The sequence below is a fragment of the Oryctolagus cuniculus genome, chromosome 9 (genome assembly GCF_051225735.1).
Source record: "Oryctolagus cuniculus isolate XC-2025 breed Fujian yellow rabbit chromosome 9, ASM5122573v1, whole genome shotgun sequence".
In the NCBI taxonomy this organism is placed as follows: domain Eukaryota; kingdom Metazoa; phylum Chordata; class Mammalia; order Lagomorpha; family Leporidae; genus Oryctolagus; species Oryctolagus cuniculus.
The window spans coordinates 91,649,326-91,672,158 of NC_142875.1; the positions used below are offsets into that span (position 1 = coordinate 91,649,326).

The following is a 22,833-nucleotide window of genomic DNA, read 5'->3' on the forward strand; positions in this document are numbered from 1 at the left end:
AGATTTTTTCTTAACCAGTGTGGGAACTGCCAACTACATCCTCATGACCAGCTTTCCACAGTAACTGCCACCACTCATAAGTGCCAGCTCCCACAAGTATCAGAAGTAGCAATGAAATTCCATTCAAAATAAGTTGTGTAGGTTTCTCTGTGCTAAGGAAAGCCTCCAGCCATTCCTTCGTTCTTTGGATGCACCAGAGGCCACCCCAACTATACAGATGCATCCCAGGTTGTAATTCTATCCTTTGTTTATTCCCAAATAAAAGTTCCTTTACTGGAAAGTCATCTCTACATATTCACTTGACTTTAACGCTCTTAACCAAATACAATGCAACAAAAATGAGGTGAAAAAGATGTAGAAGAAGCAACCACACTAGTCCTTACACACCACAGGAGTTTAGGACTGAGTTCACGTCCTGCACCTGCTAGTGCCGGAGACAGCCATGGCAGCACAACAGCCCGGAGCACGGGCGCAAAGCTAACTCTGCCTTCCTTATGGACCAGGGTTTCTCCTCTCTCAAATATCCCAAGAATGGAAAAATGTTCAGCAGCCCACGGGGCACAAAATCAAAGAAGCCTCAAAAGAGAAGAGGAAAAGCTTTGGGAAAGGTATTAGACACCCACCCCCACCCCCCATCACTCAGGCGTGGGTGGCCCTGAACCAAATTCAAACACAGGCTCAAGGACTGTTCTGGTCAACTGCACTGAAGTGTGCCCTCCAAGGGGTGCAGGCAGCTGCGTGAGCTCCAGGGAAGACCAAGCCAGATCTCCACGGGAGCTGGGCCCACCTTCAACCAGGGGCCCCGAGCACAAGGGCAGCGACAGGGAAGCTGGCCAGCCCTCTGGGTGGGTCTGCCTCTCCAGGGACCCCACAGAAAACTAGCTCGTTGTTCTCTCTAACAACAGCAAGAACACAAAGGAATAGGAAGAGCATTTTTGAATGGCTACATTTAAACCCAAATTTCACTTCTCCCAGAGTCTTGGGACAAAAATAATAAAATCATTTCACACACCCTTTTGAAAAGCAAACAAGATAGTCGAGTCTTCTTTAAAAACAATAAAGAGAAGAGCTCATATACCCTGGTCCGAGACTCTTGCCTTAGGGATAATATCCTAAAGAAAATCATCTTCGGACTGGCGTGGTCGGAGAGCAGGCTAAGAGTCTTCTGGCACTGGCACCCCATATTAGAGAGCAGGTTCGAGTCCCAGTGACTCCACTTCTGATCCAGCTTCCTGCTAATGAGCGCAGGAAGGCAGTGGAAGATGGCCCAAGCACCTGGGCCCCTACCACCTGTGGTGGGAGACCCAGATAGATTCCAGGCTCCTGCCAGCAAATATCCTGGTCTGTTATAAAAGAGAAAACACACCACATGGGAGCTGCCTTTGATTACGGTGGAGCTGGGGTTGCACGAGATGAAACTTTACATTAAATTCTATCAGGATCAAAGAAAAATAGGGAAAACAACAGGCTGTCAGAGGGCAGCAGGACTCAACTCACATTTCACTTCTCATTTTCTCATTGTTCATCCAATGAAATAGCCAACACTCGCCTGTGCTAACATCTTCTCAGGAAAGTACCAGAAACACATCACGTTAATTGGGTTTCAGTAACAGGGCTGTGGGTTCCCACAATGCTGTCAACGAAAGGCATCAGTTTCCATTTCTTAATCTCCAAGGAAAAAGATTCCCTGCTGTGGGCCTGGGAGAGAGCTGACACTGAACGAAAATATATGCTCACGAAGAGAAAAGCGTGGGTGTGTGGTGCCAGTCCCACAAAGAACAGCAACTGGATCTCTCTGGAGCTCCCCCAAAACCACTCTGTGGGAGGGCAGACAACAGGAGGACACTTAAGGGAGTAATAATATATCCATCATCATTTCCTCTTCTTTCAGCCACACAGGGGGTCTTCAAAAAAGTTCATGGAAGGGGCCGGCATTACAGCACAGCAGCTGAAGCTACCCGTGTGATGCCAGCATCCAGATATTAGTGCTGGTTCATTAATATTTGGTGAGTTCACTCACCCACTGCTCCACTTCTGATCCAGCTCCCTGCTAATGCACCTGGGAAAACAGCAGAAGATGGCCCAAGGGCTTGGGCCCCTGCCACCCACATGGGAGACCTGGATGGAGTTCCTGGCTCCTGACTTCAGCCTGGCCCAGACCTGCCTGTTGTGGCCATTTGGGGAGTGAACCATCGATGGAAGATCACACCCCCCCCCCCTTGCCGTCACTCTGCCTGTCAAATGTTTTTTAAAAAGTTCATGGACATTGCATATTATTTTTTTAAAAAAACTGTTTAGGGCTCTCAAACTAAGTCTGTCTTTCAATTCCATTCCCCCACAAACTTTCCGAAGTCCCCTCCCCAGGCTGCGCGGGAGGTGGAGGTAAAATTCCCTCTGCCGGCCATTTTCCACAAGCAACAAAAACACTCGCAAAGTTCTGTGCTGGTCCAGCCTGTATTTGACAATATGCATGATGTCTGCATGGAAATCCCTCTTCATCTAAGTTGACCGTAATTAGGAATATTTTTCTGCAATCAAACCAAGTATTTCCAGAGTTGGCTTGAGAAAGAATGAGAAGGAAGCTGGAGAAGAAATGAAAGGCCCCGCCCCTTGGCTGAGCCCAGATGGGCACAAAAGGCGCTCTCCTCCCCCCCGCCCCACGCTCAGAGCCCACACCAGGCCTGGAGAGTGCTTTGTGGAGAACCCTCCGCCCACCCCGGCTCGCCCCAGTCTCCTTTAACTCTTGGTAAAGGAATGGAGAGGCTTGGATCCAACCACGTTCATCTATGTCACTCGGCTGGGCCTCGGCCCCACCTCCCAAGCGTTCCTAGGCTCCTCCCAGCCCTGCGCAGTCCTCCCTCACCCGCGAAACGGAAGCTGCAGGCACAAAGTCCTCTCCCTGCGCCTGCTGCCCCGACTGGCAAGGTGGAAGTTCTGCGTGGCCGACACAGGGCTAAGGCAGGGGAGGGGGTGGGGAGGGAGGGACCTAGACAAGGAGAGGCCGCCTGAACCATGCACTGCCTGGGGAGCCCCGAGTCCAAATCCTGTCTCCACCACTCTCCATCTGTGGGCTCGCAGGGAAGGTCTTGACCCTCATTTTAAACAGACAACCCCTCAGTCATCAGTACAAGTTGTGAAGGTCCTGCCGTATACCAGTGCTTGTGGAGATGCTGGGGGAAAAGAAGTAAAAAAAAAAAAAAAAATCAGAAGTATCCCTAAGCGGGGCTGGAACTGCGGCCTAGCGGGTAAAGCCGCTGACTGCGATGCCGGCACCCCATGTGAGTCCCAGTTCGAGTCCTGGATGCTCCCTGGGAAAGGCAGCAGAGGATGGCCCAAGTGCTCTGGCCCCTGCACCTGTGTGGGAGACTTGGATGGAGTTCCTGACTCCTGCCTTTAGCCTGGTCTAACCCCAAGCTCCCATTTGGGGTGTGAACCAGCAGATGGAAGATATCTCTTCCCCCACCAACCCCACCCCCATATAGCTCTGCCTTTCAGACAAACAAATCTTTTTTAAAAAGAAATATTCCTAAGGTGTAGAGGTGATAACTGTTGGGGGTGGGGCAGGAGAGGGGACAGGGCACAAGAGAGTAATGGTATTGCACCTCAAATGGTCGTTGTGTGGCCTGGATAGCATCATTCTGTGCAAAGTGGGTGGCACAGGACCTGGTGAACAGCAGAGATCAACACACAGCCGTGACCACAGTTAGCGTCACCAGGGGTCATCAGCCAGTACAGAAGACTAGCCTGGGGTATCTCAGCCCCCAGGGGAGTCACCCAGTGTTGGGTGCTCTGGCAAGGCTCCCAAACAGGTAGCAAGGTAGGGGGTTCATTCAGACTCACAAGCAAACAAGCAATGGTAAAAGGCCCCCTGGGAGCACGAGGACCTGCAGCTGGCAGATCCTCCTAAAGGAAGGCTTGCGTCAGTTTGCTGGGTCAGGGAAAACAGAGCAGAAAGACAAGCTTTCTCCAGGACGGCACCCAGCTCCATCCTAGTGGTGTCAGCCCCAGGCAGGGCTGGTGCAGATAGATCCCCCTCCCCCACACAGCCACCCCCTCGGCCACAACAACAAGAGCAGTTATTGGAGCATCCGGAGTGGAGTGCACTTGCCCAGGGCAAGTGGGTGCAGGCAGCCTGCTGATCCCAGCATCTGAACAGCTGCAAGGTCCCCTTGGGGGCAGGGACTACAGCACGACCCACCTCCTCAACAGCGGAAGTCGCAACTGAAAAGAAACCGCTGATTCTCTCCTCAGTGGTTCAGGCAATGGGCCTTTCTTTGAATGTTGACTTTCAAATGTTGAGGTGGTCAGAGTCAGTAGACTCACAGATCCCACTGTGCGGGAGGCCCACAGCAGGTGGCAGGAAGTTCTGAGTTGGAGGGCAAACCAACATAGGACGCTTGCCACAGGGCTCACCCCCAACACCTCGGCCTTGGGACCCTATCCCAGGAGATCTTGGATTTTTATCAATATTAAATTCCCAGGAGCTGGCACCATGGCGCAGCCAAGTTAAGATGCAGCCTGCAGCACCAGCATCCCACATGGGCCCTGGTTTGAGTCACAGCTGCACCTGGGAAAGCATCAGAAGATGGCCCAAGTCCTTGGGCCCTTGCAACCACGTGGGAGACACAGAGGAAGCTCCTGGCTCCTGGCTTTGGCCTGGCCCAGCCCTGGTCATTGCAGCCATTTAGGGAGTGAGTCAGCAGATGGAAGACCCCTCTTTCTCTCCTCCTCTCTCTAACTCAGCCTTTCACATAAATAAATAAATCTTAAACAAAAAAAATTCCCAGACAGGTTGCTTATGATGGCCTTACAATATACCTCTTGAAAAGGCACTCCGGAGTGCTCCATGCAGTACCTGGTATCCTAGCAGTCTGGGTAAATACAAGCACTAACTGCCAGACGTGAGAACACCCGGAAGCCAGCAGAGCAGCTGCGGGGGCATCCACCATTTCCTAAGCACTGCCTCTGTAAGCCATGGCCCCTGCAGATGAGCTTATCGTGTTTTTAACCTGATAAGATCGAAAACTTATTTCGCCACCTTGTATTTATCCCATTTAACAGATTTTATGAAACACAGATGTTTATGGTAGACACCTACTCATTCTGACCTTGGGTATTCATTTAGCAATCCACAGCTGCTGAAGCAAAAGGGGCTGTCAGTCTAGTCTGACTCTATAGTCCAGGTAAGAGCAACATCTTGCTCGTGCTGCGGGATCGCCAAAACAGCTCCCTTCTAAACAGGGAATTGAGCCTCTATTTTGAAAGTTCAGAGGGAAGCTGGTGTCCCCTCACTCAGCTTCACAGTTATTTTAGAAATTAACAATTTAACAATGTTGAATATTAGGAGGGAGGCATTTGGCCTAGCGGTTTAAGACACCAGTTAAGATGCCTGCATCCAGAGCAGGCACTGTGGTACAGTAGACTAAGCCACCATCTGCAGTGCCAGCATCCCACATGGCCACCAGTTCGAGTCCTGGCTGCTCCACTCCCAATCCAGCTCCCTGCTAATGCACCTGAGAAAGCAGCAGAGGATGGTCCACGTGCTTGGGCCCCTGCACCCATGTGGGAGACCCAGAAGAAGCTCTTGGCTCCTTGCTTCTGCCTGGCCCAGCCCTGGCTATTGTAGCAATTTGGAGAGTGAACCAGTAGATGGAAGGTCTCTCTCTCTTTCTAACTCTGACTTTCAAATAAATAAATAAAGCTTTTTTTATAGTAACAATTGGATATTAGGAGACTCTAATGCAGCATGATTTCCCCTTTCTGGCATCCAGACTTTTTTCATATTTGTAATTAATGTTTTTAAAGGGATGGGAAAGAGAGGCTTGTCCAGCCTTGGGGACAGAGCACCAAAATGTCACTGTGGAGAAAGGAATGTTGGGGCTGCCCCAGATCCATCTTGAGCTCAGCCAGGCCACAAACCACCACCACCACCTGACACCAAGAACCGCCTCTCACTGCTGTGAGGGAACAGCATCACCTCCCCGGCCATCCCTCATGGCACACCTCCACGCCAGCCTCCCACACTCACAGACATTAAAACAGAAGGCGACACTGAACTCAAAATGTTTACTATATGGGGCCAGCAACGTGGTGTAGTGGGTTAAGTTCACGCCTGGGGCGCCAGCATTCCATATGGGCGCCAATTAGAGTCCTGGCTGCTCCACTTCTCATCCAGCATCCCTGCTGATGGCCTGGTAAAGCAGTGGAAAATGGCCCAAGTGCTTGGACCCCTGCACCCACGTGGGAGACCCGTAAGAAGCTCCTGGCTTCAGATCGCCACAGCTCTGGCCGTTGAGGCCATGAACCAGAAGATGGAAGACTCCTCTCCACTCCTCTCCTCTCTCTCAGATAAATAAATCCTTTTTTAAAAAAAAAAGAATTTATTACTATATACCATGTGCAGTTTGGTGTGCAAAAACAGCTAAGGTCAAGCAGAAGCTCAGATCCACGCTGACCAGGTACCCTGGCTAAGGTGAGAGCCTGAGTCCTTCTCACTCCACCCCAGCATATTTTTTACTTCATTGTCAACCCCAGAGGGCAGAAGACATACATCATGGTGCAGTATCTTCCTGCTGATCTTGCAGGACCCGCGGATCCTGGGACCCAGGCAAGTCACGGCATCACTGCGGGCTGGAGCCTGCAGCTCACACAACCACACCAGCCAGCTCAGCCCTCACTCAGTGCCCTGACTTCATCCCTGTCCTCTCAGATTCTGACTAATCACTTTCTCAAGTCCTCTATGGCTGTAAGAAGCTAACTACAGTTGTGTGTCACATGGGGACACACTCTAAGAACTGGGTGGCTACATGATTTCGTGGTCAAAGGACTTACACATACCCACATTCTGTGGTTCAGTTAGTCCACGTGGCCTCTGGCTGCAATCAGAGGACGTGGAGAGAGGCTGCTGCCGGTGTAGCATGGCAGGTGCTTTAGTCCACTACTTGTTCATACGTAGAAAGACTATGCTAAGATACAATAAAAAGTATGGTAAACACACAGACTAACAACACAGCCACTAACTGTCATTATCAAGTATCACGCACTCTCAAAGACTGTGTGTGCTACACTTCTCACAACTAGCAGTGCAGCAGGTATGGTGTCACTGGAGACAGGAATCACTCAGCTCCATTATACTCTTAGGGGACCATCATGCTGCCTGTGGTCTGTCACTGACCAGAGCATCCTAGGCAGTGTATGACCACAAAATTACAGATGAGGGGCCAGCACTGTGCTCAGGAGGTGAAACCACCACCTGCGATATTGGCATCCCATATCAGCACTGGTTTGAGTCCCCGCTGCTCCACTTCTGATCCAGTTTCTTGCTAATGCACCTAGGAAAGCAAAGGAAGATGGCCTAAGTACTTGTGCCCCTGACACCACATGGGAGACCTGGATGGAGCTCCAGGCTCCTAGCTTAGGCTTGGTCCAGCTCTGGCCATTGTGGCCATTTGGGGAGTGAACCAGTGAATGGAAGATACCTCTATATGTGTGAGTGTGTGTGTGTGTGTGTCTGAAACTCTGCATTTCAAATAAATAAATCTTATTTTTAAAATTACTGATGAGACAAGACTGGCGCTGTGGCGTAGTGGGTTAAAGTCCCAGCCTACAGCACTGGCATACTATATGGGAGCCAGTCCATGTCCCAGCTGCTTCACTTCTGATCCAGCTCCCTGCTAATGTACCTGGGAAAGCAGTGGAAGATGCTTTGGGCCCAACTATTTGGACCCCTGCACCCATGTGGAGACCCAGAAGAAGCTCCTGGCTTCGGATGAGCCCAGTTCCAGCCATTGTGGCCATTTGGGGAGTGAACCAGCGGATGGAAGACCTCTCTCTCTGTGTTTCTACCTCTCTCTGCAACTCTTTCAAGTAAATAAATCTTTTTTAAAAATTACAAATGAGAAAAACTTGCCTGTTTCTCAACTGTACATAACATTTTTCATTCCTTGTGTATATTACATCTTTGAAGCCACACATAGCACAAAACAAACCAGTTAAGTCCACAGAAACAATAAACCAGAGCTCCTGCTCCTACAAGCGGGGAATAAGGCAAGAGGGCGCCGTCGGAAAAGTAAGGGTTTCAGCAAGCAGGAAGGAGGACACAGTGCTTCCTGTGCCCGGCAAGTCAAAACAGTGATGCCACGAGCTTCCAACTGACCCACAGGTGCGTGAGGCCAGAGCAGATCCACGCTCAAAAGGAGTTTGCACCTTGCGCCCACTGAGGCACACAACCACTCCAAGAGCCTGTGAACCGACAATGGTCAGAGGTAAGGGCGCGGCGAGCACCTCGACTCACTCCTGAACTGCTGGACGCTTACACCTTTGTGTGCGGCACAAAGGACCACGAACCTCCCCCCAAAGGCGCTGCCATCATGGCACATCCTGAAGCCCCAGGGCTCCCCAGCACCCACACAGGCTGGTGCCCCACGGACAACCTGGCCCTCGTCACTTTCTGCACCTTCCTTTGGGAGGCCTTTCTGGTCACCCAGTGGCTCCTTGGACACACCCTGGAAACACCTGCTTCCCTAAGTCTTTATGGGTCAGATGCAGCCCTAAATGTGAATGAAATAGCATCACGTACCAACGAGAAAATAATACGCCTGCTATCACTCAAGAGCAGCTATCACCTAAGATACTTCAGCTGTGTCACCTCCGTCTCAGCAGCAAAGTCTATTCCTCTAACTACGGTGCAGCAGCATCCGGCCCCACCTGCCACCGGACACCTCAGAGCACTTGGCCATCACTCACGGCACGTGGGCAGTCATTCCATGGCAGGATGCTGCTTGGGTTGGGGTCTCCAGGGCACCATTTTCCCCCCGACCTGTTACCCAGCTTCCCCTTCTTCTACTTCAGTCCATGTAGTTCAGGCAGGGCTGCCCCTGTTCCCAGGGATGGGCCCAGACCCAATCCTGGACAGTGCTCTGTATCGCTGAGCTACAGGCTTGGGGGGCAGGAGGCAAGTCAAAGGGGGAAGTCATCTCAGAACTCCAGTTACAGCTGCAGAAGGAAAGCTCTTTGCATCTGTCCATTACACCTCAGTGAAGCCGGGGGCGGGGAGGGGGGAGGAAAGAAGGAAAAGTTTGGGGCCAGCATTGTGGAGTCGCAGGTAAAGGCACAGCCTGCAGTGCTGGCATCCTATATGGGAGGCAGTTGGAGTCCAGGCTGCTCCATTTCTGATCTAGCTCCCTGCCTGGGAAAGCAGTGGAAGATGGCCCAAGTCCTTGGGCCTCTGCACCCATGTAGGAGACCTAGAAGAAGCTCCTGGCTCCTGGCTTTGGATCGGCCCAGCTCTGGCCATTGCAGCCATCTGGGGAGTGAACTAGTGGATGAAGACCTCTCTCTCTCTCTCTCTTAGCTTCTGCTTCTGCCTCTGCATCTCTGTAAATCTTTTATATAAATAAATCTTTAAAAAAAAAAAAAAAAAGAACGAAAAGCTCCCCCAATGGCTCAGGGAACCAGCTACCCATGACAGCTGCCCGGGGCTCTTCTGGACACCGCATGGTGCAAGCCTGCCTGAAAGCAGAGCCAGGAGGCGCAGGGAGGTTCCAGGTAAAGCAACTGAGCATGAAGACCAGGTGCCACTGATGCCAGCCCAGCACTATCTTCTTCAATTCCATAAGCCAAAAGCAAACAGAAAAGCAACAAGAGGGGGAAAAAAAAGCCTTACCTTGCCAGTTTGAACTGCATTTTCTATCACTTGCAACCAAATATGCCAACCAAGGTGTAGTTCCCATTAGATTGTGAGCTCCGGGAGACCAGCACTTCTCAGGGCCTCACCATGCCTGGCATAGGCAGCCAGCTCTCCATAGCCACAGGTTCTGCATCCAAGGATTCCATAAAGCACAGACTGGCCAAATATTCAGAAGATGAAATTACACCTGTACTGAACATATACAGACTTTTTCCTTGTCACTATTGCCTAACAGTTATGGAACAACAAGCATGGCATCTGCATTGCATTCAGCAGTGTGAGTCATCTAGAGGTGTCTGAAAAGGTGCAGGAGATGCGCATGGTTACATGCACATACTACACCATGGGGTGCAAGGGACTTCAGCATCCACGGACTTTGGTGTCTGTAGGGGGTCTTGGGATGGATCCCCCAGAGACTGTCAGAGATTCTTGTCGCTCCCCCTCTTCGTGGAGGAGCAATACAGGACCCTGCGCTGTTCTTTCGTCTGCTCGGCCCTCCCCGGGTTTGCTGCTGGTTCTTCCCGGGTTGGCTACTATCCCTTCCACCTCCGTGGAAGGGCAGTTCCCCCTGACCGCATTCCCCACTTCCGCAGGGGAGCGGCACACCACCGGCCGGTTCTCTCGGGGGCTGCACGGGTTCCCTTAGATGTTCCCCATAGATGTTCCTGGTGCATGCCGTCTCTCTCCTCCTTTATAGTCCTCCTCCGCCAATCCCAACTCGGCTGCCCACACGCCGAGTACGCTGCTCTCCTCCAATCAGGAGCAAGTCCTACAGTTTATTAGTTGAACTCGAGGCAGCTGTGCGGAAGCTGTTTACTTCTCTCCCATCGCCATATTGTGGGAGAGCAGATGCATAGAATAAGTCTTAATTCCAGTAACTCAGTCTAGTCCGGTTTGCTCCCCACAATTCTCAAGCACATACCTGACGAATCAGAGTGAACCTTCATAGCACCACATGATACGGTTACCCCAGCCCCATGTTACAGGAGGTGAAGCCGAAGGGCAGAGAAGTTCATTTCCTGCTCAAAGGACACTGCTCAGTGGTGGCACGCTCCCGGGATCAACCTACACTGACTGTGGTGAATCGGGGAAGAAAGCGCAATCATGACTGGGGGAACTCATCCCCAGCACATTAGAGCAGGGCTCACCTGCTGAGGGCATGAAGCAGCCAAATACAGATATACCCTTATCCACAGGGGGATGTACCTGAGGACCCCCAGTGATGGCTGAAGCCACAGAGCATTGAACCATATAGACAGACTGATTTTCCATATATATACACCCATGACAAAGTTTCATTCACAAACTAGGCATAGTAAAGATTAACAACGATAACTAATAAAATAATTATAACTATATACTACTGTAATGAACATTATATAAATTTGGGGTCTTCTGCCTTCAAAGAGGTAACACAGAGGCTGGCATTTAGAGCAGTGTTCATGTTAGGATACAGCTTAGACACCTGCATCCCATATCAGAGTACCTAGGTTTAAGTTCCAGCTCCACTTCCTGTTCTAGCTTCCTGCTAACGACCACCCTAGGAGGCAGCAGGTGATGGGTCCCTGCCACCCATGTGGGAGACCTGGATTGAGTTCTCAGTTCCTGGCTGTGGCTGGGCCCAGCCTTGGTTGTTGCAGGCATCTGAAGAATGAACCATAGATGGAAGATAGATTCTCTCTCTCTCTTGTTTTCAAATAAAATTTCCTTTCAAATAAATTCATTTTTAAAAAGGAATCAACACCAACATTAGTACTTAGGGCCCATGGTTGTACTTAGGTTGACCATGGGTAACTAAAATCATAGGAAGAAAACCTGTAGATAAGCGGGAACAGCCGTAGCCTGAAACCCAACACAAAACGTGACCTCCCCCAGGACAGCCTGGCAGGTCACCTGCAGCTGACACAGGAGGAAGACTCACCAGGCCCTGGCCTAGCAGGTAGGAAATCAGCTGCAGAGTTCCCCAGGCTGGTGAAGGCTGCCTGGGGGCTGGCTCCACGAACAGACACGGACATGGAGCGCACACCCATCAGGGCTGCTTCTCATCAGTGGCTCCCAAGGACACCTGGACACAGTCAGAAAAGCAGACAGCCCCTGCCTCAGGGATGCAGGGTCCAGGTATCCACTCTGCAAAAGAGGCACATAGCCCACAAGCCCCAGCTGCCTCACAGAGCCAACGTCTTCAGCTCCTGAGCCAGCTACAATGAACGCTGCTGTCCCCGGGCATGGGTAAAGACCCAGGGCGATGGGGAAAGGGCAGAAGTAAAACCCCTCCACCCTGGAGGAGAGGAAGATCCTGCCCTACTGCAAGGCCCCTAGGGGAGCGACCCAGCACGGGCCACTGGACAACATGCTGGACTAACCAACAGTAGCTGCCTCTGGAGAGAGCCTCTCCGTGGAGCAGAGACCCAGGAAAGGCTGGACACTGAGGGAGCAAACACACTGAGAAAAACAAGCCCGCAACCCAGTCTCCCACAAGAATGCAACAGCAGAGAGGAATTTGAAGCTGGTGGTGGACGGAAGCTAATTTCAGAAACAAAACACAACTGCACCTGACTTCCCACCTGGACCGACTCAGCCGACACCAGCAGACTTGAGGTGGGAAGGCTGCTGCACCTCCAGGAAGAGCTGCTTCCCAGTGTCCCCTCTGCTACACACAATGTCACCACTGGGTGGAAAACAGAGACAAGAAAGCAGGAAACACCACCCCCCGCCTGGAAACACAGCAATCAGAATTAGACTCAGATAACCCAGACAGAACTATCATACAGAAGGGAATTTCAAATAACACTGAGTCAATACGGTAAAGCGAACAGAGAGGAAAACTCCAAGATGAAAGTGTCAAATGGAAATCAAGAAATGATAACTACCGAGATAAAAGCTGCCTTTGATTGTAAGGTAGTCACCTCCCAGATGAACCCTCCACCCCTGAATCCCTGCCTCCTGGTATAGTCTCCACCCACACTGAATAGGCCTGGCCTCTGTAAGCTATGGGGTCCTGCAGAAATGACCCCATGTACCAATAGACCATTGCAGGAACAAAAACCCACACACAAAAATCCATAGCATCCTTATATACCAACAATGATCTGGTTGAGAAAGAATGTATAAGATCAATCCCAGGGGCCGGCACTGTGGCATAGCAAGTAAAGGTGTCAGCATCACACATGGGCACCGGTTCAAGTCCTGGCTCCTCCTCTTCCAATGTTGCTTTCTGCTGTGAACTGGCAAAGCAGTGGAAGATGGCCCAAGTGCTTGGGCCCCTGCACCCACGTGGGAGACCCAGAGGAAGCTTCTGGCTCCTGGCTTTGGATCAGCACAGCTCCAGATGTTGTGGCCATTTGGGAGTGACCCAGCGAATGGAGGACCCCCCCCATCTCTAACTCTACCTCTAAAATAAATCTTAAAAAAAAAAAAAAGATCAGTCTTATTCACAATAGCCACAAAAATTAATATCTTAGGATAAATTTAACAAAGAAGGTGAAAGAGCTCTACAATGAAAATTACAGAACACTAATGAAAAAAACCAGAAGACACAAAAATGTAAAAAATGTTTCATGTTCATGGACTGGAAGAATTAATTATCAAAATGTCCATACCATCCAAAGTAACTATGGATTCAATGCAATCCACATCAAAATTCCAATCCTAAAATGTATATGAAAACACACACACACACACACACACACAGCCAAAGCAATCCTGGACAACCAAAACAAAGGCAGAGACATCACAATACCAGATTTCAAAACATACTATGGTGCTATAATAACCAAAACAGCACGGTAATGGCATAAAAAGAGACATGTAGACCACTGAAACAGAACAGAGACCCCAGAAATAAACCCATGCATATACAATCACCTAATTTTTAACAAACACACTAAAAACATTCCCTGGAAAAAGGATACTCTCTTCAATAAACAGTATTGGGAAAACTGGATTTCCACATGCAGAAGTTTGAAACAAGACCCCTACCTAACATCCTTTACAGAAATCAAGTGAAAAATGGACCAAAAAATGGAAGACTGAAACTACCAAACTACTAGAGGGAAACATAGGGGAAACCTCTGAGAGAGTGGCCTTAGCCAAAAACTTCTTGAGTAAGATCCCAAAAGCACAGGCCATAAAAAGCAAAAACAGAGAAACAGCATTATATGAAACTAAGAAACTTCTGCACGGCAAAGGAATCAGTTAACAACGTGAAGAGGCAACTAATAGAATGTGAGAAAATATTTGCAAACTACACATCTGATAAAGGACAGATATTCAGAATATGTGAGGCACTCAAACTCAATAACAAACAATTCAGTTAAGAAATTAGAAAAAGAGGCCGGCGCCGCGGCTCACTAGGCTAATCCTCCGCCTAGCGGCGCCGGCACACCGGGTTCTAGTCCCGGTTGGGGCGCCGGATTCTGTCCCGGTTGCCCCTCTTCCAGGCCAGCCCTCTGCTGTGGCCAGGGAGTGCAGTGGAGGATGGCCCAGGTGCTTGGGCCCTGCACCCCATGGGAGACCAGGAAAAGCACCTGGCTCCTGGCTCCTGCCATCGGATCAGCGCGGTGCGCCCGCCGCAGCGCGCCGGCCGCGGCGGCCATTGGAGGGTGAACCAACGGCAAAGGAAGACCTTTCTCTCTGTCTCTCTCTCTCACTGTCCACTCTGCCTGTCAAAAAAAAAAAAAAAAAAAAAAAAAGAAATTAGAAAAAGATATGAATAGATATTTTCCATAAAGAAGTTCTCCAGTTCCATCCATTTCATTGCAGCTTTTAGGATCCCATTCTTTTTTAGGGCTGAGTAATATTCCATTGTGACTATATGCCACATTTTATCTAGTCATTAGTCAATCAGCATCTAGGTTAATTCCATATCTTTGCTATGATGAATTGATCTGGGATAAATACAGGAGTGCAGGTATTTCTTTCATATGCTGACAATTTCCTTTGGATATATTGCCAGTAGTGGGATAGTAGGGTCACATAGGTTTATTTTTAGTTTTTTTGAGAAATCGCCATCCTGTTTTCCATAATGGTTGTACTAATTTGCATTCCTATCAACAATATGATAGGGTACCCAATTTTCCACAACCTTACCAGCATTTGTTATTTTTTGACTTTTGGATAATAGTCATTCTTACAGCAGTGAAAGGATACCTCATCATGGTTTTTATTTGCTTTTCCCTAAGAGCTAGTGATCCAGAGCATTTTTTCATGTGTCTGTTGGCCATTGGTATTTCTTCTTTTGGAAAAGGTCTATTCATATTCTTAGCCCAGGGGCCAGCGCTGTGGCGTGGCGGGTCAGGCCGCCACCTGCAGTACCAGCATCCCAAATGGGCACCGGTTCAAGTCCCGGCTGCTCCACTTCCGATCCAGCTCTCTGCTGTGGCCTGGGAGGGCAGCGGAAGATGGCCCAAATCCTTGGGTCCCTGCACTTGTGTGGGAGACCTAGAGGAAGCTCCTGGTTCCTAGCTTCGATCAATGCAGCTCTAGCCATTGCGGCCATCTGGGGAATGAACCAGCAGATGGAAGACACCTCTCTCTCTCTGCCTATCCTCCTCTCTCTGTGTAACTGACTTTCAAATAAATAAATAAATCTTTTTAAAAAATTCTTAGCCCATTTCTTAACTGAATTGCTTGTTTTGCTGTTATTGAGTTTGAGTTCTTAATATTCTGGATATTAACCCTTCACCAGGTGCATAGTTTCTCTCATTCTATTGGTTGTCTCTTTACTTTAACTGTTTCCTTTGCTGTGCAGAATCTTTTTGGTTTAATATAATTCCATTTGTCTATTTTTGCTTTTATTACCTGTGCTTTTGGGGTCTGAAATAAGCCAGAACCAGAAACACAAACATTACATATCTTCTCTCCGCAGAAGTTAATGTAGAGCCTAAAACTTTATTGTATTTTATCAAATGTTCAACTATTTTATCAAAATTGGAAAGTTATTTCTCAAGATAGTAAAGATTGTATTTCCTTTTCATTTCCTCCTTGCCAGTCCCTGTGGCTAGTTATATTGATTTTGAATGGGAAAGGTTTTGAAATGTGATTATGAAAAATTACATTTAGTATTTGCTTTATATGTCACCAGACCTTACTTGCTACTTTGTTTAGAATGTTTGGGTCTATTTTCATGATAGCCTGGAATTGTCTTCCTCGTAACACACTTTGTAAGCATTGGTTTCAAGCTTATCTTAACCTCCTAAAACAAATGAGGTCTTTCTCCAGGTTGTAGAGGAATTTGTATAAAGTTCTGTTGTTTTTTCCCTGAATATCTCAATATATTGTCATTCACCCATCTATATTCCTGGACTTTTCTCTTTGTGGGATGCTTTCATTTAAGAATTGTTTTATTGGCAGATAACAAAGTGTTCCAATGGTCTTGTGTATTGATAAATCAGTTCCAAAAAGTAAAAAACAAAAGAACTGACTTCTGAGGCCAGGTCACGAAGACACAGCAGCTTTCGCCACGTCCTCGAGCTCCCTGCTCAGAATCCAGATGCTGTGCCTTGAAGCCACCGCAGCAGACCTCTGGGAAGAGCAACCATGCTCTCCTGTCAGTTATTTTGCAGCCATGGGAATGGATCATGTTGAAAACGGTCCCTTCGTGGGCCAGTGCTGTGGGACAGCGAAGCTCACATCCCATATCAGAGCACTGGTTTGAACCCCAGCACCTCTGCTTCCAAGCCAGCTTCCTGCTGGTGCATTCTGGGAGCCAGATGACAGCTCAAGTCCTCAGACCCCTGCTACTCATTTGGGAGACCCAATGGAGTTTCTGATTTCTGGCTTCAGCCCAGCCCAGTCCCAGGTGTTGACGTCATTTGGGGAGTGAACCAGCGGATGGAAGATTCTGTCAATCTGCCTTTCAAATATATGGAAATAACTAAGTGACACTAAAAATGAAAGAAGGAAAGGGCCAGCACAGTAAGCTAAGCTGCTGTCTGCAATGCTGGCACCCCACGTTGGTAGCTACACCAAATGCCAGTGCTGTGGCCAACTGATCTTTGACAAAGACGCAAAGGCATTCAATGGAGAAACGACTGTCTTTTCATAAAATGATACAGGAACAACTGAGTGAGTCTGTACTCTGTGCAAAACTAATTCAAAGTGAGTCAGACTTACATGCAAATCTAAAAACTATCAAACCTCTAGAAGAACACATAGAAGATATGACAATAAGTTAGACAAAAATTCCAAAAATACAGCACAGAAAGCATAATTCACAAAAGAAAAAAAGCAAAGTTGGAGTTCAACAAAATTTCAACTACTGCTCTTCAAAAGTCATTGGCAAGAAAATAAAAACAGTGGGTGAAAAAGGCTTTTTAGTCAGGCTAGTAAAAGGGCTCTCAAAATTCTGGAATAAAAAACAAGCCAGCCAGTTTTTTAAACATGAGCAAAAGGTTTAAACAGACACTACACCAAAGATTATATGAAATAGCAAATAAACATAGGAAAGGATACTCGATGTCATCAGTCGTTAGGAAAGTGTAAATTAAAACCAGAGTAAGATACATTTTACACACATACTAGAATAGCACAGAGCCTTACGGGTACTCTGACAACTGTGGATGGAAATCGCCCCTCCAGAAGAGCTTTGTCGTTTATTACAAAGATACACCCGAATCACCAAATGAGCCAGCAATAACACTGGTAGGAATTTACCAAAGAGAAAGAACAACAAACACAATACAGAAGTCTATACCAGCCTGGCAGCTGCTGAACCCTGGAGACTGAACCCAGGTGTTCCCCAGCTGGCAAATGAGCAGACACTTCGGTGCAGCGACTCCAGGGATGCCACTCAGCAATCAGAAGAAACACACAGGTGCCAGCCAGATGGTGGGTTAAGCCACCATCTGCAGCACCAGAACCCTATATGGGCACTCGTTCGAGTCCCAGCTACTCCGCTTCCGATCCAGCTCCCTGCTAATGGCCTGGGAAAGCAGCGAAGGATGGCCCAAGTGCCTGGGCCCTGCACCCAATTGAGAGACCTGAATGAAGCTCCTGGCTCCTGGCTTTGGATCAGCCCAGCTCCAACTGTTGTGGCCATTTGGAGAGTGAACCAGCAGATGGAAGATTCATTCATATTCATTCATTCATTCATTCATTCTCTCTCTCTCTCTCCCCCCCCCACTCTAGTTGACACAAAAAATATAATAAAAGCAGACAATATGGACAAATGTCAAATCCAGCCGACCCTGTAGAAGAAGCTACACTCACAAGGCTGTACCCTGTGTGACTCTGCTTCATATAACATTCTGGAAAAGGCAAAACCACAGGGACAAGCAGCCAGATCAGCAGTGGGGCAGGCCCAGGGCAGGGAGAGGAGATGGACTGCACGGGGCCAGGGACACTCTGTGGGCGACAGAAATGCTGAGGCTGCGCATGTGACGCAGGTCACACGAACGTGTGCGCTGCCAAATATGGCACTAAGCCCTCACCCAGGCAAAATGGTACTGCATGGGAATCGCCTTGCAAACCTTACTTTATGATTTTTTTTGTTTTTTGTTTTTTGTTTTTTTTTTTTGTTTTTTTTTTTGTTTTTTTTTTTTTTGACAGGCAGAGTGGACAGTGAGAGAGAGAGACAGAGAGAAAGGTCTTCCTTTGCCGTTGGTTCACCCTCCAATGGCCCGCTGCGGCCGGTGCAGCGCGCTGATCCGATGGCAGGAGCCAGGTGCTTCTCCTGGTCTCCCATGGGGTGCAGGGCCCAAGCACCTGGGCCATCCTCCACTGCACTCCCTGGCCACAGCAGAGAGCTGGCCTGGAAGAGGGGCAACCGGGACAGAATCCAGTGCCCCAACCAGGACTAGAACCCGGTGTGCCGGTGCCGCTAGGCGGAGGATTAGCCTAGTGAGCCACGGCGCCGGCCACTTTATGATTTTTTAAAAAAGAAAATACACACACATGGGGTTGTTATTGAAGCATGAAGGGTTACACTGCTCTATGAGCACAGGCTGGAGTCCCCGCTGCTCCACTCCTGATCCAGCTCCCACCTGGGAAAGCAGGGGAAGACCACCCAAGCGCTTGGGCCCCTGCACCCACGTGGGAGGCCCAAAGGAAGCTCCTGGCTCCTGGCTTTTGCCTGGCCCAGACCCAGCAGCTGTAGTCATTTGGGGAGTGAACCAGCATATGGGTCATCTCTGGCTGTCTCTCGTGCTCTGTCACTCTGCCTTTCCAAAAAATAAATAAAATAAATCTGGAAGGGAGGGAGGGAAGGAGAGAAGGAGAGAAGGAGAGAGAGACAGAAGGAAAAAAAAGACAAAAAGAAAGACAAGACAGACACAACTGGAGAAGGAAACTGCAGGTCCAATGCCTACTCCCGTGTTTTCTGGGCGCCACCTCAGGTGCACGGCACCCCCTCACCCTCTCCCCCATTCTGACCCAAGAAAGGATTATCCTGAGCCTCCATGGCCAAGACCAAATGTGCCCCAAGCACCTGCCCTGTAAGGAACCTCACTCATCTCACAAGCCACGTCATTCATGAACATGGCTTCCGTGGCTGCATCTTCTACATTGTAAAGGCGAAGTTTAGATGCAAATTCTGATCCACAGGGACAATATAATTTTTCCTTCCAGACTTCAGCTACTGTCCTGATTTTTGTGTAGACAAAACTTCATTTAGACTTTATAACTCAATAAACCATTCCCAGGGCTCCAACCAGCTCCTGGGATCTCAAGTCTTAAATTCCAGAGATTAGACAGGGCCTCGGGATCACGGGGAACCGGCCTTAATGCTCTTTAAGAGTGCTTTACACGGGCTTTTCAGAGTAAACTTATTTTTCCAACACAGTCGGAAATCTTGCCAGGCAAGATTTGATTTCAAAATTGCACTAAGTTGTAGAAATTCAGGTTTCGGTCTTGCCTGCTCCTGCATTTCAGCACTGGGAACTTCCTGACCCAGGCGCAGCCCTCTGGGGTTTGGGTAGAAGACAGCCAGCAGGGAACAGGAGCTTCATACTCACTTGCTGGGGCTGGGACCTTCGGCACTTGTTTTAGTTGAACAACTGCAGTGAGCAGTATGAGTGTGTTGTGTGCATGTGTGTGTACATCCACGTGTGCCCAAGCACCTGCCTCCTGCTTTCAAAAATTCTCTAAAGAATGAAAATTTTCTTGTCTTGTAAGAAAACTGTTCCCAAGCAGCTGAAATTAATCTCTCTACACTGAGGCTTTTTCCTATTTACATCAGAAAAAAAAAGAGTTGTTAAGAACTGACAAGAAGGTGCAGCCGGTAAGAAGTCTGTGGGTGCTAAAATGAGTCGGGGAGCAGGGATGCAGCAGGTTAACCCATGACTTGTGACGTCAGCATCCCACACTGGAGCGCCATTCTGCGCCCTGGCTGCTCTGCTTCCAAATCATTTCCCTGCTCATGTGCCTAGGAAAATGGCAGGAGGTGGTCCAAGTACTTGAAACTATGCCACCCATGTGGGAAACCTGGATGGAATTCCTGGATCCTGGCTTCAGCCTGGCCCAGCCTCAGCCATTATGGCCTCTGGGGGAGTGAACCAGTGAGTGAATGATCTCGATCTCTCTCCCTCTCCCTCTCCCTCCCCCCCCCATATGCTATGCCTTTTAAATAAATAAAATAAATCATAAAAAGAAGTACATGGGGGGGGGGGGTGAGGGAGCAGTAGGGGCCCTGGGGCCTTTGGTGGGGCATCTTCAATAGCATTCTTTTATTTTTAATTTTTTGACAGGCAGAGTGGACAGTGAGAGAGAGACAGAGACAGAGAGAAAGGTCTTCATTTTGCCTTTGGTTCACCCTCCAATGGCTGCTGTGGCCGGCGCACCGTGCTGATCCGAAGCCAGAAGCCAGGTGCTTCTCCTGGTCTCCCATGCCGGTACAGGGCCCAAGGACCTGGGCCATCCTCTACTGCACTTCCGGGCCACAGCAGAGAGCTGGCCTGGAAGAGGGGCAACCGGGACAGAATCCGGCGCCCCGACCAGGACTAGAACCCGGTGTGCTGGCACCACAGGCGGAGGATTAGCCTAGTGAGCCGCGGCGCCGGCCCAATAGCATTCTTAAGCAGAAGGTTCTTCCAGGTTTGACCCTGAGTGTTAAAAATCACCACTGCTTAAATCCAAAAATCATACCTCTGCCTGATATAGTCCTGAGCAAACCACACAGTAAGAAATGCCCTAGGTTAAAAAATAAAAATCACGATACAAAATTCTATTTACAATATAATCTCAAGTAGGTTAGAGAAAATAAGGAGAAATAGAAACACAAGCATATAAAAATACTAAATATTTTTGTAATAATGGACCTAAGCTAAATTTTCCCAAACTTTCTTTATAATAAAGACATGTTCAATTCTCTTAAATGCATTTTTGACATTGCTGGATTGCTAGAGGCACTAACCTACTTTGTCAAACATCTCACATAGCATTTGACAGATTTTGCTGCGGGCGTTGGGTTTACTTCTTTGGTGAACTTCTAGATGAGATACTAATAAGTGTCTACTTACAAACGCTGGATTATCAAATTTGCCTGGGCCATGCAGAGAAATGTGTAAACACACCCAAGAAAATCAGCCAGCCGGCAAGAATGAGACTTTGGCTGTTGTTTTCTTACCTGTCCTTCTGCTCAGTCTCACTCTCGTACTGAACACCTTCCTTAGAGGATTCCAATCATGATAGGCACGGAAACCCAAAGCCTCGGCTGCGTCCAGGAAACACTCAAACAATGCTTTCATGTGGCCTGCGCTACCCCATGACGGCATACACAGCCCAGCAGCCCTTCAGCTTGGCCCTCAAAACACCGCGGCTGGGCCTCCGCCTTCTCCCCGAACCCCCTTCCCCCTCTCCAGAGACCTCTCATCCTCCGCCCCTCTCTTTTTGAGACACAGACCCCACTCCGCACCCTGACCCCTCAAAACCCACCTGGCAAAGACCAGGGCAAGCTCAGATCCTACAGTCACTGAACCTGCCCCAAACCCCCATGTGAGAACTACGCCCTTCCCGTTACTCCCTGGGATACCCAGGGCCCAAACAAGCCCTGCAGCACGCCCTGCAGGAATGATACCGAGCAGTGTTTAAACTGCCCTTCTCCGTGCATCTCTACCCTACTGCTGGCTCAGAGTGCTCTGTAACGCAGATGCCACTCAACACGCAAATGCCTCCCAAACACATCCATTTCATCCATAAAATGAACACAGACCGCAGCACACAGCACACACAGAAAGCCGCAGGTGCCTCCTGTTCACTGATTCCTAAAATTACATACGAATGGCCACATTATGATTACCATTGACCGAGCATTTTCCATGTGCCAAGTTCTGTGCTAAACACTTTCCACACCTTATAAACTGGCAGACGCAGACCCTCCCCTAAAATTATTCCTTAGAACACTTGACCTTGGTGAGTCCTCATTGTAATGTTCTGCTATCCCAGAAGGTTCTTCATTTGTTGAAAAACAATATACTATTTGAGGAAGACAAATATTGGCCTAAACAAATTCAATCATGTTAGTTTTAGATGTTTATAAAAATCATCTAGGGACCGGCATTGTGGTGTGACAGCTAAGGTCACTGCCTGTGGCACCGGCATCCCATATGAGCACCAGTTCGAGTCCCAGCTGCTCCACTTCCAATCCAGCTCCTTGCTAACACATCTGTGGAAGCAATGGAAGATGGCCCAAGTGTCTGGGTCCCTGCTACCTACATAGGAGACCTAGAAGAAGCTCCTGGCTCCTGGCTTTGGCCTGGTCCAGCCTTGGTCATTTTGACATTTGGGGCAATGAACTAGTAGAATGAAGATCTCTCTCTCTCTCTCTCTCTCTCTCTCTCTCCCTGCTCCCCCCATAACTCTACCTTTCAAATTAATAAAAAAAAATTGCATCTGTTCTGAACATGATTTTTTTCTTGTCAATATTCCCTAAACAATGCAACTTCTTATGTAGCATTTACATTGTATTGCATATTAAAAGTCATCTAGAGGGGCCAGTGCTGTGGCACAGCAGATTAAAGCCCCAGCCTGCAGCACCAGCATCCCATATGGCTGCCGGTTCAAGTCCTGGCTACTCCTCTTCCGATTCAGCTCTCTGCTATGCCTGGGAAAGCAGTAGAAGATGGACCAAGTTCTTGGGCCCTGCACCCATGTGGGAGACCTGGAAGAAGCTCCTGGCTCCTGGCTTCGGATCAGCCCAGTTCTGGCCATTG

At 48.8% G+C, this 22,833-nt stretch overlaps 1 protein-coding gene across 1 annotated transcript in view; it reads right to left on the bottom strand.

Moving 5' to 3' along the window:
- The window catches only part of CRYL1 (crystallin lambda 1), a 121,900-nt gene that overhangs the window by 69,078 nt on the left and 29,989 nt on the right, over nucleotides 1–22,833 (bottom strand).